This window comes from Microtus oregoni, unplaced genomic scaffold (genome assembly GCF_018167655.1).
Source record: "Microtus oregoni isolate MIOR12 unplaced genomic scaffold, Mior012 000032F_ref0000030, whole genome shotgun sequence".
NCBI classification, from domain to species: domain Eukaryota; kingdom Metazoa; phylum Chordata; class Mammalia; order Rodentia; family Cricetidae; genus Microtus; species Microtus oregoni.
The window spans coordinates 17,997,596-18,015,404 of record NW_024543091.1 but is presented as its reverse complement, the minus strand read 5'-3'; positions in this window follow the sequence as shown (position 1 = coordinate 18,015,404).

Genomic DNA, 17,809 nt, shown 5'->3' with positions numbered 1-17,809 from the left:
CTTCTCCTAAAAGCAGAAGTACAGGCTGTGGACTCAACCACAAGGCAGACAGAGTTGCAGTGACAGGACATGGAAGGAGGGGAGAGGACAGGAAAAGGCCCTGTCGGTGGTGAAGGCGGAAGTTCCTAAAAGAAAGACTATGGGTGGCCGGTAGACAAGGCCTCATCAGAAAAGTCAAAGAAAGACTCTGGGTGGTCAGCAGACAAGCCTTCAACAGAAAAGTCAAAGCCTGAGCTTTAAGATGTGGAGGTAAATATCAGGAGCAGCTGCTGAGGGGGAGGGAGCGAGCTTGTCCTAAGGGCATGAGAAATGCAGACAAAAGCTGTGGGTTTCTCTATTGAGCATTGTAGAATTGTCTCTTTACATTAGCATGGGGTTATGGCTTGGAAAAAACAAAAGTATTTTACAAAAGAATTGGAGCCAAGGAAGAGAGCCTGGTTGGTAAAGTGTTTCCTTGCTGTGCAAACATATGGGCCTATGTTCAGATCTCTGGCACCCATGTAAACCTGGCCGTGGTGGTATGTGTCTGTAATCCCAGCATTGGGGAGGCGAAGACAAGCTGATTCCCTAGAGCTCCTTAGCCAGCCCACCTAGATGCTTCAGTGAGAGGACCCTGCCTCAAAACATAAGGTAAAGAGCCTTTGAGGAAGATACCTAATACCACATGCACCCAGTCCCCCAAACCCTCTCTCTTTCTCTCTCTCTCTCTCCCTATGCCTCTCCCTCTTCCCTTCCCCCTCCCTTCCCCCTTCTCTCTCGTGTGTGTGCATACACATATGCGCGCGCACACACACACACACACACACACACACACACGCACACGGTAGACTTGCACTGAGAAGATATCTTGGTTGCCAGAATGTTTTCTTAGCCTTCACAAAGAATTATCCAGCAATGTGAAAACAGAACACAGTGATTCACATTTATAATCCCAACCCCTGGGAGATAGAGGCAGGAGGATCAGGTGCTGTACATCATCCTACATAGCAAATTACAGCCCTGTATAGCCCTGACCAGGCTACCAGAGGCCGGGCCTCAAAAATTAGTTAATAATGAAAATAAAAGCACAACGAGGAGGAACCGTACCCATTTCTACATGTTGTGGCCATTCAGATCCAGGCAGTTTCCTACCCAAACCTTGGGTCAGCTTTGTCATCCTGAGGCGCATGGAGTTACTCTCCGGAATTCAGAGATGACATTGGGCACACTGATACTAAAGGGGCCCTCATTAGAAGTTAAGTGGCTCATCTGTAGTCTCCCAGCTCAGGAGGGGCAGAATCCATTGGAAAACTAATGCTCCTCACGCAGGAGCCACTCTGTCCGCTAGACTTTCAAGCCTGAACCTTTCTCCTGTAGCCTGTAAAATATGCTCTGAATAATGAGGGGGGACAATGAAGGCACTCAGGTCCTAACACTGCTGTCATTTGTCGCGCCCTAAAAGCACGGTGGTTTCCCCATCTGTAAAAAAGGCCATAACGGTACCTGTGCTGTGTTATTTGCAACGTTGTTATGGGAATCTAAGGAAAGTATATGGATGAACCCACTGTGTGTCGCTCATTACTTCCAGAGACCCAGCGTTCTTCTCATGGCAGCTCCCCAGCTCACTGGGAGCAAAGACAGGACCCATCATTTGGGAGCTCCCATTTAGGGACACTGATGGGAGTCATGGGTCGTATCGAAAGAGGCCTTTAAGAAGGCACATAGGAGGTGCTTTACCCACACCATCCTGGCCTGGCCTAGTCGCTGCCATGCGCTGCTGCTGCTGCTGCACATCCATGATAGGACAGACAGCTCACAGAGGCAAGCAAACCTGCAGTGGGCACTTTGAGCTCAGGCTCATCGCCAACTGCCATGTAGGGCTTTCCTCTGCCCTGAAGACTTTTTCTTTTTCAGCCCTTACTTATTTTTCCCTCTTGGGCTCTAACCAAGAAATCAAAAGCAGTAGAGTTAGATGACGTCAACAGATCCCACTTCCCCACTGGAAAGGCCGTTTCAGGGAAGCATGTCACTGCCCAAAATGCCTCTTAGAAATGCAGAGAAATTAACGAGAGTGCTCAGGAGGGAGGTGTTATGACAGTCCCCAGTGTGGTCCAGGAGGGGGGGGGGAGAATGCTGCTCCCAAGGGAAATGGTTCTGGACCCTTGAAATACAAACCTCCATCACTTGGGTTGACAGTTGGTATTGAGCGGTGGGTACTGCAAAAGATATCACATTATAGAAATATCAAGAGACTTTTAGAGGGCATCTGTGTGTACGCTTGGCAGAATTGTATATTGGCTCCTGGAAATCTTATTTGCCTCATCCATTCAGTGGCAAAATCAGAGCTAGAATGGATGCAAGCCTCGCCAATGTCCTTCTTAAGGCCATGCTCTGAACCGGTGAGATGGCTCAGAGAGTAAAGGTGCTTGCTGCGCAAACCTGACAACTTAAGTTTGGTCCCCTGGACCCACAATAAAGTAGAAGAAGAGAAACGAAGGTACAACATTGTCTTCTTATCTCTGCATGTGTGCCCTGGCATATCTCCTCTCTGTCTCTGTCTCTTTCTGTCTCTGTCTCTCTCTCTCTCTCTCTCACACACACACAGCACAACACACACACTGCTCTTACATACAATACAGTTGGCCAGAGTAAGAGAAGTCTGTTTAGTTCTAGAATGTTTAATATACAATGGTATCAGACTTTCCATATAATTCCCTATAAATAAAACAATTTAGTATCAGCCATTGTAGCTTAGTTATTAACAACTGTCTATATATCTAACATCAATACTCAGACTCTTACAACTCAATGGGTTGAGGCTAATTGTTGTTCTATGTTATAGTAGAAACAGAATCAAAAAAGGTAAGTTACTTTCTCAAGACTTCATGCCCGGTTAAAGTAGGCCAGCAGGCCCTTCTGCCTCCCTACTCCTCCCTCTTCCTAAGTCCAGGGGTAGAAGCTCGGGTTTTCAGCTGCAGCAGTAGCCCCATTTCTTACTCTCTGCCCTTTGCTATGATTCTGTTTGGGTTCCCCAGATTGGTTGGAAATTGTTTATGGTTTAAATGATAGGCTTCTCTTTGGACTGTTATCAGAGTGACTGGGCATGGTGAGATCATCTTCTGGCAGGTGTTCCCTGGCCAGGCAAAAGAGTGGCATCTTGGTAAGAGAGGGTAGCTGCTGGGGATGTAGTTGAGGGGACAGAGAAGCTGGAAAAGTGACTTATAGAAGTGGCGATTTATCATTCTGGATCCAAGAGATTTTACCATCTACATGCCCTGAACAAAACAAAACAAAACAAAAAAAAAAAAAAACAGAGCATTTAAACCCATGCCTTGGAAGTCTTTTCCTTGTGATTGATTTGGGCTTGGCTTAAGTTATTCTAAAGATACATTTTTAAAGAGCCAATGACTATAAGAAAAAGAAGTAGGAGGAGGAAGAGGAGGAAGAAGAATAAGAGAAGGAGGAAGAGGAGAAGGAAGGCACAATCTTTAATTTAGGCTTCTGGTTTCTTCTGGTAAAGAAACTATTAAAGAGTCAGAATCACGGGTATATAACTGAGAAGCAGTGTCTGGATGCACAATTAAAACACATGCCCCTTGGCTAAGGTGTAAGGAGATTAATTTGTATGTGTGACTCTTGAAGTCGATCGTTGAATTACATACATATGTAGTCACACCCCTTGCTTATGAAGATTCAAAAAATATTTCTAGCTCCTCTCAGCTTATCACAGATCTTAATCAACGGACAAGCAATTAGACCTACATAGCCAGAGTTGAAATAACCCCCATTCATGAGCTCTCTCATTCAGCAGTGTGAGCACGGCACTCATTGGGGATTTCGAGGTGCTTGCTCCAGTGCTTCCTCGGGAGCTTCTGCCCCCTTGTTTTCTACATAGACGAGATTAAGGGAGACTGCAAAGGCTGTTTGAGTGATTAAATGAGAGGCCCATTAACAAAATATGATGTGATACCTGATAATGCGTAGATGCATGTTGGAATAAACCAGCTACACTCACAAAGCAAGTGCTTGAGTGGAGGCTGGAGAATGTTGGAGAAGAACCATCCTGGACATTTTGTCTTTTACCATGAAAGAAACTGAGGCCCAGAGAGGTGTGTGACTTCACCGAGGTGACAGGAGTTAGCTGAAAAGCAAGAATTCTAGTTCAGTGTAATCCCCCTGTCATCTGTGCCCCTCTGAGCTGTCACCTCCTTGGTGCTGTAGGCCCCTCTGTCTCACTGGCACTCGACTCCTTTATCTTCCTTGAAGAGTCAAAAATCTGGCACACATGGACTGGGGAGACGGTTCAGTCCGTGAAGTGTTTGCCTTGAGAGTAATGGAGACCTGAGTTTCATCTCCAGAATCCTCAAAAAAATCTGGGTGTACTGTCTATTGTAAGATCAATTCTGAGGAGGTGGACACGGGTGGCCCGTGGGGTCTCCTCACTGGCCAGCCTAGCTTACTTGGTGACTTCCAGACCAATGAGAGATGCTGCCTCGAAAAGCAAGGTGGGGGCTGGAGAGGTGGCCCCATGGTTAAAAGCACTTGCTCCTCTTCTAGAGGATCCAGGCTCAGTTCCAGCAACCACACGGTGGCTCACAGCCCTCTCTAACTCCAGTTCTAGGAGAGCCAATAGCCTTCTCAGGAATTTGTTGGCACTAGGCGTGCATATGATGTGCAGACATACTGACTGTAGGCCAAACATTTATACACAGAAAAAAAAATAAATCTTCCTTTAAAAGAAAGCAGGGTGGGGATTGGTTGAAGGATGAGACCCGAGGTGATCCTCTGACCTCTGTGCACATATGAACACGGATGCGCACTCATCCAGCCGCAAGCACATGTACACAGAGAAAGGAGGGGTTGCGTGTTTCTTCTTTCATTTGACTTTAGCAAGCATTCCATCTGAGGTTGCATCCTTAAACAAAAGCTGGCTGGCAGGGCCTGGCTTTCTTCCGCCCCTTTACTCTGCCTGTAGGAGAGACAAGAATGGCATGGCTCCCTCCTGCCCTGGGGATGCACTTGGACCAGAGGAGCTACTGTTCTGGGTGTGCAGATGAAAGGGGAGATTCCAGCCAACTGGAGTCCTAATTTGAGGCATAAATTAACGCACACCTGACCAGGTGACATTATCCAAATGATAAATTGCCGCAGGCGCAGGCCATTGTGTTCATAAGGGTGATTTATGGCCCAGGTTTGGAAATGAATAGAGAAAGAAATATTTCAATGTAGCCATTTAAAACCCAAACTGTTAGGTTTGGTTGGGGCTGTCTTTAAAAGATTAAGGTGTCTTTCTTTTGTTGAAGTTGTCCATATTAATCAGAATGGCATAGCTTTAATTTTTTTTTTTTTTTTTATAAAACAAGAGGGAAACATTTGGGTTTAACACAGAACAGTGGTGCAGGATAGGTCATTCTTTCCTGTTTTAGTTTTTGTAGAACACAGAACACAGAAAGAAGCTCCTGGGCATCTCTCCACACCTTTACTTAGGCTTCTGTCAGCATCTTGCCTTTGGGGGCTGAGCAGAAAATGAAAACTTTCATTGATTTCCTGCCTTATTGAATCTGGGCAAAGATTTTCATCTCTGTCGACACAGAAATATCTAAAAAAGACAAAGGTGGTTTGACAACAGCAGATGAGGAGTGCTTTAAAAGTAAAGAGCAAAAGAACTAGCTGCCAGATTCATCACATGCACACACACACACACACACACGCTCTGACTTTATACACACAGTTACCCCCCACACAATGCTCTGCCTACATATGCACAGCTACACACATACACACACATACACACATATACACATACAAGCCCTGACTTTGTACACACAGTTACCCCACACACAATGTTCTGCCTACATATGCACAGCTACACACACACACACAAACACACACACACACCCTGACTACTTTAAACTCACAGTTACCCCACCCACAATGCTCTGCCTACATATGCACAGCTGCACACACACACACACACACACACACACACACACACCCTGACTACTTTAAACTCACAGTTACCCCACCCACAATGCTCTGCCTACATATGCACAGCTACACACACACACACACACACACACACACACAAGCTCTGACTTTATACACACAGTTACCCACACACAATGCTCTGCCTACATATGCATAGTTACACACACAGACACACACACACACACACACACACACACACACGCATGCCTTATGGCTCATCAAGCTTGGAGTTTTCTTCTGAATGTAGAAGCTAGATGCTTCGTCTGATTGCCTCTTGCTTAGCCCCTGCAGTGGGAAACGGGGAGAGCCTTGTGAACTATTTGAGAGAATTCCCACCCAGGCTGAATCATGGGGGAATAAATGGACTTAATGCCTTTTCAGGACAGGTAAAGTCTGAAATAATAATGGAGAATTTGTGACTGTCATTCTTACAGTTTTTACCATACAAGGTGCCCTTCTTTATCACTTGATCCTGGCATCATCCCATGATGGCTCTTGATCTGTCCTTGGCAGGGTGTAGGAACAGAGTATGATCATTGGAGTTCCAGTACTTACGCCACCTTCTAACTCCTCTCCTTATAGTCTTCCCCCTCCCCATCTACTGTAGCCCACTGCCACCACCCTAAAGCCCCTTTGGGATCTGGTGCTTGACATCCATGGCCAGGAATTAAATCTGAAGCTAGCCTTCATCTTCCACATACGTAGCATGTGTCTGGCTAGTGTGATCAGTGTATCAGTATGAAACAGCCATCGACATCATCACCACTTTGACCCTCACCGTGACCACACTTACAGTCATCACTGTCTCCACAGTTACCATCACCACCATAACTGACACTATCAACATCTTCACCACCTTCATAATCATCATCACTCCTGCTACTATCACCACCAGCATCAGCACCACTTTCTTTACCGTCTTCATCATCAGACAGATGAGCTGTATGATACACAGTTGAGGAGTTCCCCCAGGCAGGCCAGTTTGTTGGTATTTGCTTAGGAAATTCCTATAACCTAAGGTCCTTGTAGGCAGCTCTGAAATCTATCTGAGATGGAGAATCTTTCCCCCTACCCTCTGGGGTCTGCTCACAAATCCCACATGGTGGCAGGCCTCTCCACTGACCGCTCCAGGCCTTTGTAAAGCACAGCTTCTATCTTTATAACATTATGTATTAAAGTAGTCTGTAAAACGAAGAGGCATTCCAAACAGCCCTTCTGGTTTTCATTTTTTCATCTTGGCATGGGGACAGAGCAAATTTTCCAGAATGTTTTAAAGAGGAAAAACCGGCTATTCTCTAGACAGCTGTTTTATATTGCGCAGCCTCTGGGTCTCACTCACTCAGAAATCTCCAAGCCACTGAAGTCCATGTTCCTTTAAATGGACTGTTTCTTTTATTAAAACAAATGAAGGCTGCATTCATCCCTTATATAATCTTCTTACCTCAGAGCCTGTGGGCAGGGAGGGTTCAAAATCCTGAATCAAGCAGTTGGGACACACTGACAGGAGAGGCAGGCTTGCTCTTCAGAAAGAACACTGTATCCCCCCTGCTTCCTTTCCCCCTGAACCTGCAGGTGCTTGGGCCTTTTTAGCCAGTGCCAGTGGATTAAATGCTTGGACAGGGTCGGTTCCTATTGCCCGGTAAGGGTAATTCTCAGGGTAGTCAATAGTGTGTCCCTCCCCACTGTGAAGTCTGCCCTTCATGATAACTGTGTTATGATGGTCACAGTTTGGAACCCCTTCCCATCTAATTTCTCAGATCACTTTCATAAGCACTAAGCCCTCAAGTACCAAGCACCATAATAGTAAAGAAAATGTAGACAATCTGCCCTTCAAAGTAACTGGAGGCTTTACATCAACAAGAGTTAACTGACCCAATATATTGAATGCTGTAAGGGAGAAAGAGAAGGGTGAAGGAATTCTCACAGTGAGAGAGTATCCAACTGGGTCTGGGAGGATAAATAGGAGTTTGAGAGATGTGTCGGGAGGGCTCCCCAGGGGGGTAGACAGAGAAGGTGTCATTGACTAGTCTGCAGCATAGGAAACCCAGACTCAGAGAAAGTAACTCTCTCACTGAGGTCACCAAGGGGAGTGGCTGTACGTGACTGCACCCGTGAGCCTGGCATCCTTCCTCTTGTGGCTCTGTCCTGGCATTTAAGACAGTTCTCTTTTGAACATCAAAAGAATTGAGAGATGATGTGAGGTGCTTGCCTGTTCCTTGAGGGTTTCTAAAGTTGATAACTTTCCACCAGACTTGAGTCAGAAGCTCTGTTACCCAAGAGATTTCATTTTAAATTGGTCCTCCTGGCATTGCCTTCTGAACCTCACAGCTAATCCTCCCAGGATGGGGCCAGACAGGTGTTGAGCTGGTTGAGTTCAATGCAACCCTCTTCAGTCTCCCTTTGTGTATTTAACAAATGCATGTTGGGTAGCGTTATTATCTGGCAAGTGTTTGATAGTTGGCTGTAGCAGAGACAAAGAGCAGAGTAGAAGAGATGGTAAAGTACTATTAGGACCTGAGTTGGTTCCCCAGATCCCTCTTTAAAAAGTCAGGCATGGTAGCACATACTTGCGATTCCAACACTGGGAGGCAGTGACAGGTAGAGCCCTAGGTTTTGCTGGCTGGCCAGCCAACCTAGCCTACTTGATGACTCCAGGCCAGTAAGAAACATTTTCACAAAACAAACAAACAAAACAAAACAAAAAAAAATCAAAGTGGGGCTGGTGAGATGGCTCACTGGATAAAGGTGCTTGCCCACAAGCCTGGCAACCTAAGTTTGGTCCCTGGAACCCACGTAAAGGGGAAAGGAGAAAACTGGCTCCACAAAAGTCACCCTCGGACACCACATGTGCACTGTGGCACACCCTGCCTCCCCCAGTAGTAACAAACAAACACAGCTTTTAAATAGCCAGTACCCTGAGGTTGACCCCTGGCCTCAACATACACACATACATGCACACACACAATAAACTTTTTAATATAAGTAAAAACATGATCTTTGCCCATTTCTGTGATGCACATGTGCTTGTTGTAGCTAATCCGAGGTACGCAGCATGGCTGTTGAAGAAGGCAAAGTTGGGAGGAGATTCCAAGAGGTCCTTGTAGCTCTGTGCTAGGACTAGAGAGAAGCCACTACACAAGGCTCCTGCTTCCAGGCCTCTCTAAAACAGTGGCATCACTAAGGATGTCTCAGGACCACCACTACCTGAGAGCATCAACTATTGTCTGTCCGACCCTAGTAGTGTTTTGAAAAGGCCCCAATGATAGAAGCATGGGAAGGAAGAGGGGGTTAGAGAATGACGCACCAAGAAGGATATCCCACTTGAGCTGATCAATTCTAGACTGAGATGTCAATCTTTTCCTCCGGCCCTCCCTCCTTATCTACCCCTTGGCTCTCACAGTCTCCCTGCACACGGGGATTTCAGAGAACACCAGACTGCAAAGGAAATGAGATGAGCCAAATAAAATGAGAGCTGTCTCTCAGTTTGAGTGTGAACCGTGGTGAGATGCTGTGTGTCTTAGCGGTGGGACCTTCTAACCACCCATCCTTCCCTTAGCTGATGGCCCACCTTCCCCAGTGCTTTGTGGTCAATGTTGAGCATAAATAAATTATATAAATAAGTAATCCAAGGTTAGGGAGATGGCTCAGTCTGTGAAGTGCTTGCCTTGCAAATGTCGGGGGCCTGAATTTGATGGTATGAGCTGGGAAGGCAGAGAAGGTGGGTCACAGAGTGTCTATAACCAACCGGGCTAGCTGGCTTAGGTAGCTCCAGGCCAATGAGAGACACTGCCTCAAACAAAAGAAGGGCAGGGATTGAGTAACGACAGTTGAAGTTAACTTCTGGCCTCTATATGCACATCCATACATGTGTACATACACATGTGTGCCACACACATGAATATTCCACATGAATGAATCAGAAGGGGACTGTTTTAAATGGCTCTGACCCAACATCTCACTGCTAGAATTATCAACTCCCAGCAGCAGTCCTTGTGCCCAGGTACCTTAGGACAGTATTTCAGACTGGACAGCCAGAGGGACTGTCCGTAACACATTTTGGAGAAATCTCCAGGAAGTCTCCCTTCCCCCATACTAATTCCTCATTGGTCATTTCCTTTGTGGGGAAGAACTCTGGCTCTAATCACACACACACACACACACACACAAACACACACACACACTTCAGAGTGAGTTAGTTTATCAAGGGCAGTGACTTGGCTCATGCGTGAAGCACTGGGTTCGATTCCCATTGCTGCATAAACCAGAGCCGTGGTACACACCGTGACCCCTTTACTTTGAGGATGGAGGCAGAAGAAGCTCAGGGCCGTGCTCAGTTGAATAGAAAGTTTGAGGCCAGCCTGAGCTTTAGGAAATCTTGTCTGACAAAAAAGTAGTTTCTCAGATAGAGTGTACAGAGAGAATGAACTGAAAGCAGACCTCAAAGAGGAGCAGAAATCTGAATGTGCTTTGGAGATGGAACCAAGGCATGGAGGTCAGGAGAAGCTTACAGTCAGGCAGGGATGATGAAGAATCTTGCTGGGTAAAGGTCATTCTCTTCTGCCTGAAAACATGACTATATGGCAGCTCTCTACAGATGACTCAGGGGTCTCACCTTGAACATGAATAGACTACCACACTGCAAGGCGCTGATGTCTTCTGGTCCTTAAAGAAAGACACACAAAGTAGTCTTTCTATTGAGCGATGAATAGACATCTTTCTTGGTCCATCATGTAATTGTCTCCTATCCGGGATAACCCTGTGAGGCAGGTACATTCTATCTTAGACAGACAGGCCCCTGTTTGTAAAAGGAAACCCCCGCTCAGAGAGGGGAAGCATCTTACCACTTACACAGAATTTCAGAGCCCAGGAAGCAGTTCTCCAACTGTGGGATCCTCTTCCCATGTATGCTGTGGATCAATCTGGCTCCTGCTTAAAAGGGACGTGGGGTCAAACACCTTTAATCCCAGCACTCAGGAAGCAGAAGGCAGAGGAAGGGAGATCTCTGTGGTTATGAATCTAACGTGGTCTTCACAGCAAGTTCTAGGCCAGTCATGGTTACCTAATGAGATTCTGTCTCAAAAAGAAACAATAAATAAATGAATGAATCTGTGGGTGTGAAGTTGATTGACAAGGGACACCTACAAATTTTAGAATGATTTTTGAGACCCATCTGGACTAAGTCTTAAAGTTTGAAATGAACTATGCAATGTCTTTTATTAGTAAAAGAGTCCATATTTGTGTAGAATCATTGTGTGTGCACCTGTTGTTGTGTGTGTAGGGGGGTTATGTGCACATGTGTGTAGAAGCCAGAGGTCGGCTTCAGGTATCCTTTCTCAGGAGCTGTTCTGCTTGTTTCCTTGAAACAGGGTATCTCACTGGCCTGAGACTCATTGGTTTGGCTAGGCTGGCCGGACTGTCTTAATCTCCTGTCTCTGGAATCCCCTGAAGTGACAGACTTACGGGTGTTCTAGAGATGGTATGCAGGTCCTTATTCTTGGGAGAGAGCCAGTTTACCAACTGACTCATCTCTCCAGCCTTGATACATTTATCTAGTTGCTCCATACATGCACTAAGCATGTGGGTGCATACACACCACTTATATGTATGTGTCTATGAGAGAAGAGAAAGGGGAGGGAAAGGGGAGAAATTGCTGACTCAGTTCATTGCTCGGGGCTTGCATATTTAACTTGGTCAAGTAACAGTGGACAAAACCTTTCTAACTCTACTAAGCCCCTCTTAAAGGCAGATTTCCAGCTCCAAATATTGGAACGGTCACCTTGCTCATTCTCTGGGTTGCCATGAGGGTTTTGGACCCGGCAATGCTTGTCTTAGCTTCTTTTCTGGCGTGTGGGTGATTATAAAGTCTTCAGTGCATCACAACAGGTCATCCTAGTTCTTAGGAAAAGTCTGGCGCTCTCAAGGATACCTGTTTATGCAGGCAGGGCCCTCTGCCCGTCAGGGCCTCAGTGGCTTCACATGGAGGAGGACCGACAAGACCGGATGGGGCTGACAACTCCTTCATGTTGAGGCTGCCCTGAGTCCCCTAAGCACACTTCCATGATAGCAGAAACCAGGAGTTACTTGGACCTTCCTGAAGGATGCCAGCCATTGGTTGTGCTATAAGGGGCTGAGGTCTTCTATGTAGAGTGGGAGCAGTCTTCTATAACTCACTCAATGGCTATGAGAAGCTTTTGTCACAAAAGAATCTGGGTCTTTCTCCCTTTTCCCTGGCTCTTCACAGAACTGTGTCTTCAGGTACCAACTCTGGAGCTTCACGAGGCCTGCTGAGTGCAGCAGTCACAGCGGAAATAGGAGCGAAAGGTTACAGGACTGAAATGTCACAGAGCATCAAGGGATGAGGATGGCCACCCCACCCCCGGCAAGCTGGCAGAACATGGTGGCCAACAAGCCTTGGGGTCTGGCCTGGTGTGAGTACCTCTCGGTGGCAGATTACCAGAAAGCTCTTTGAAGGTTCCAAGAGTTTACCCCAAGGTGAAACACACACTCACAGAACAGCTAATGAACTGCTTTGGGCCCTGGGGCTCTAGTTCCCTCTCTGCATGCTCTTATTCAGCTGGACGCAGTGAACATCTGCACTTGGCCAAGCGTGTTCTGATGTGGTGTAGTGGCAGGGCATCCATGCTGAAGATGACTAAGAAGCTGTGTCCAGCATTAATGTCTCACACATGTGAAAGACCATCAAGATAACAAAACCACCTCATCTTCCCCAGCATTGAACTTCGCAAAGTGCAAGCGTTGTTGACTCCCTCCCTGGATCATGTGGTCTGTGGGAGTGTATTAAGGGCTATTATATGTTGGGGTGGGTCTGGGACACTTCTGAGATTCACTAGCTCTTGAGTGAGCTTTTGTGTTTGTCTGATATATAAGGATAAATTAAAATAATAATAATGTAAAACAAACGGAAGCTATTTCTAACATACTGCTACTGTAGACTCCCAATGGGTAGGCCAGCAAGATGTCTCAGTGGGTAAAAGCACCTGCAGCCAACCCTGATGACATGAGTTCAATCCCCAGGTCACCCATAGTAGAAAAAGGAAACAGACTTCTGCAAGTTGTCCCCAGACCTCCACACATATGCTGTGGCACACACATGCCCACTTCCCAAGAAATATCATGCCATATTTCAAATCATAATATGTTTGGTCCAAAAGGAACATCTGTTTAACATATTTTTCTATTTTATGAATAGAAAAACAGAACCACAGAGAATTTAACTTTTTGTTCATGGTCTTACTACCAAGTTTTCTTTTTGTAAATCTCTTTCTTCTCTTTTTATTTTTGTAAGTTTAGGGCTTACATCACAAAGGTAAGGTGTCGGTTAGCCTAGGGTAAAATAAGACTATGCTGTATAAAGTCACTACCCATTGGAGAAAAAAATTAATGACAGCTAACTTTTTTTAATGCAATATTTGTAGAATTCCTCTATCCTCTCTGGTGATCTGAGCTAACACCCCATGTCATGTGCCTTCTGATGGATGGACTTTTTCATCCTATCTCATAGTACAGATCTCTTTGGGGTGTGTTCTAACTGCTTTTCTGTGGCTGCAATCAAACATTCTGACCAAAAGCAGCTTGGGGAGGGAAGGATTTATCTCAACTTATACTTTCATGGCATGATCCATCTTGAGGGAATAGGGAAGGAGCTCAAAGCAGGAACCTAAAGCACACACCATGGAGCAACTCTACTTGCCGGCTCCTCTGATTCTCTCGCTAGCTCTCAGCTAGCTTTCTTATATGGCTGAGACCCATCTGTCTAGGGCATGGTGCTGCCCACTGTGAGCTGGGATCTCCCACATTAATCATCAATCAAAACAATTGCTGATAGACATGGCCACAGGCCAATCTGATGGAGAAAAGTATTCAACCTGAGGTTCTCTCTTCTCAGATGACTCTAGGCTGTACAAAACTGACAATAAAAACTAACCCGCACAGTATAATATGAAAATGACTTTGGCTTTATTTTTGAAGACAGAAACTCGGAGCTGACATTGTATCATTTTTTGTTTATCTTTTTTTGTTTATACTTTAGTGACTTCTTCTCATCCTCTCCTAGCTTTTGTTGACAGTTGAGAAATGTCAACTCTTGATCTCATTGATGTTTTCTTGTATCCAACCTGTCTTCTCTGGTTTCTTCAATGATGTTCTCTTTATCTTTAGATTTCAGATAGCATTCTATAGTGTTCCTAGATTTTTTTTTTTGTATTTGCCAAACTTGGGTTGTGTTGAGCTTCTTGGTCTGTAAGTTTTTATCTTCTATCACATTTGGAAAACAGCCATCCTTCAACTATATTTGTAATTCCCTTCTCTCAGTTCTTAAAATTGTACATATCATTATTGTGTGTGTGCCGCACTATCCATGTGGGTGCTACAGTACACGTGTAAGTGCCACAGGACAACTTTGTGGAGTCAGTTCTCTCCTTCTACTTTAATAGAAGTTCTGGGGATCTATCTCAGGTCATTTCGTTGGATTCATGCAGCGAGACCATTCGATGACCTGGCATTCTTAGGACACTGGGCCTGTTCACTTCTAACCTATTTCTCTTTCTCTCTATCTCTGTCTCTCTCTATCTCTCTGTTTCTCTTTCTCCCTCTCTCTCAAGGTTGAACACTTTCCATTCAAATCTATTGAATTTCCTGCCATCTTCAATATGCTGTTAAGAACATATAGTAATTTTTAGCTTATTTTTTAATACTGTAGGATGTCTAATGGTTCATTTTTTAAATTTCTTGTTCTCATAGAAGTCACATCCTGTTCATTTATAATGTCTACGTGTTCTTCAATTTCTAGAACATGTCTATAGAAACTCTGTAAAAATCTTCATCAGTTAACTTTGTTCTCAGAATATGATGAATGTGTTTCTGCCAGTCGCCATTTGTCATGGTAATGGTATACACTCTTTTTTGCATGTCTAGTGACTGGCTTGGATTCTCGGTAATACAAATGGTTGATAGAGAGACTCTGGGTTCTATTATGTTCCTCTAAAGACAGCATCTGTTTTGGTAGCGTGTTAACTTGTGTGAACCCAAACTCCACCTATGTTCCATGTAACCAACAAGAGCTAAACTCTCTCCCTGTCATCAGAGTCCTGATTTCTCCATCCTCTACCAATCCTCAACTTTTCCTTCTGACATTCAAGTTCATGGGGACCAAAATCTAACTGGGAAATGGATCAGAGTCAGAGACTAATTGATTGATTGGTTGGTTAATTTTGCTAGGTCGGCCCACTGCTTTCCACTATCTGATGCTTTCAACTTGTTTGCTTTTGGTTGTGTTTCAATGCTTTCAACTGGTTTTTAAATCGTTTTGTGCTGATACCCTAACTGCTAGTTTGAAAATGGTTAATAGAACATTAATGAAACCAGTACTCCTCATATTTACATTTAAGATTTCAAAACACTGACTCAGGATGTAGCTCAGTTCCTAGAGGGTTTGCCTAGCATGCACAAACCTGTGGGTTGAATCCCAGAACACAGGAGTTGGAGGCAGGGGAATCAGAAGTGGAAAGTTATTTCCAGTTATCTAGTGAATTCTGAGATAGCCAAGGCTATATAAGACCCTATCTCAAAAATAAAACTGAAATGTTTTGCCTCTATCATTCCAAGAGAGCAGAGCTAATAATAAAATTCTTGCCTACCACTGAGGGAAACAATGCGGGGACTTACCCAAACCCAGTAGGCTTGGACATAGAGCCCCTGACTGGAGCCTGCATGTGCTCAAAAGACTGAGAGTGGACACATTCAAAACTGATAAATACTAAATTTCAAGATCCTTCAGGGAGAGTTTCTAGTAACAAATTCTGGTAGCTATACTGTTCTGTAAACTGTGAAAATGTTAGGCCATTTCCATTTGTTTTGTGACAAGATCTCATATAGTGCCACCTGGGCTGAGGATGACCTTGAACTTCTGATCCTCTGGAGTGCCTCAGCCAGAGTGCTAATATAACAGGCATGTACCAACACATCTTGTTTATGTGGTGCTGGACTTCTTGCATGCCAAGCCAGCACCCTGTCTACTGAGCTACATCTAGTCCCTTGATCCTTTTTTCCCCTAAGGTAATTCCCTCCATTTTGAAAAACCTTTGCAATCCCAAATCTAAATAATTTCCTCTGCGAGGAATTCATACCTAGTGAAAGAAAGACACATGTGCAGAGATTATTAAAGGGTATGGGGTGTGGGCACAAGATAGACCTTTGCGTTCTGAGTGCTCATTTTTGAGGAAGGCAAGTGGTCAGGGAATGTCTCCTGCAGGAAATAATATGATACCCCAGGCAGCCGAAGAACTAGGGAGGAAGAACGTTCTTCTGGAGAATAGTAAGAATGAAGTTACAGAAGTGAGATATATCATTGTGTCGTGGTGTGTGTGTGTGTGTGTGTGTGTGTGTGTACATATATATATCAGTGTGTGCATATGGAGCCCTTTGCTAGGGAGAGCATTCTTTTCCTTGGACAGGATCTGCTGACAAAGTGGGGGAGGGGTCATTCATAGACTGGGGACAATGCTCCCAAGGGTCCTCTAGGTCACAGACCCCAGATGGTCCTCCTGCGCAACCTTTGGGGGGACCTAGCAGTGACTACAATGATAATTGTTCTTCAAGGGAAGCAAGCCCTCTGATGCTTGGTTCTTCCCGCCATCTCTCCAGCCATCCTCTCCTGTCAGCCTCACGAATCAATATTTCATTTTCAAGAGCCCTGTTTGATGCTGGTTCTGCTTATTTGCTTCGCAGCCACTGTGGGTAATACGCTTTGTAGGTCTGTCAGTATGTAAATTAAACCAAGCATAGATAGCTTTGTGTTGCTTAATGTTCAGCTGATAAAAATTAATGTGGTGTGAAATGAGCATTTTATCTGACTGCAGATACAGTGACGGAGTTAATTAGACAGGCAGAGGGAAAGTGCTATTAAGTGGGCCAGGGGCTTTCTCCTGGAAGGGGTGTTCTGACCCTCAGACAACAGGTTCAGATGGAAGGGGGAAGCCAGGAAGACTGTGCAAGAGCAGGCTCAGAGCACTGAGGCAGGAAAGGGAACCTCCTTTAAGCAATCATTCATGGTGATGATGACTGCATCCTGCCTGGGGAAAATGAGGGAGGTACAGGCCCAGCCAGGCCCAGCAGGGTACTTCCAGCTCACTGCAAAATGCATGTGTCAGCGTTTGCTGAGGCAGCTTCCTTTGGGTTGCAACCTCATAGCCATTGGTAGAGAAAGGATTTTCACTCTTGAGGAAGGAGGAGTCAAAGGAGAGGCACGGCACCACCCTGAATGTCAGTCAGTCTAGAGAAGCCCCTAACCTCTATCCAAATGTCTGGGGTGCTTTCTCTTAGCCTCTGCACATGCTCTTCCCTCTTACAGGGAAGCACCCCCTGCCCTGTCATGAATGAAACCCATCTCACTACAGTTAGCAGCACCCAGAGGCCAGCATGTGTCTTCCACCTCACTGAGGGCCTCGGGGCTGACACTGTGCCAGCACACACAGGCCTGCTTGAGAGCCAGTGGAATGTAGAATGTGCTCAATGCTCCATCACCTGGAAAACCCTCACTGTCCTCGCTTGCGGCCCCTGGACCTCACTCACTGCTGAGCATCCTTCTGTCTCAGCTCCAGTGCCACACGCTGGCCCAGGCTGCTTCTGCCTTCCAGACCAGACCAGGTCCCCAGGTGGTCTCTCTTTAGACATGGCGTACTTTCCCTTTATAGCATTTCCCAGATTTATGACGACTCTGTGCATGCATATCCTCCTCCCACTAGCCTGTGAGTCCCAGGAGGGTGTGGCCCAGACCATCCTGCCCTCCAGTGTAGCCCCAGTGCCTGGCAAGGGCAGCATAATC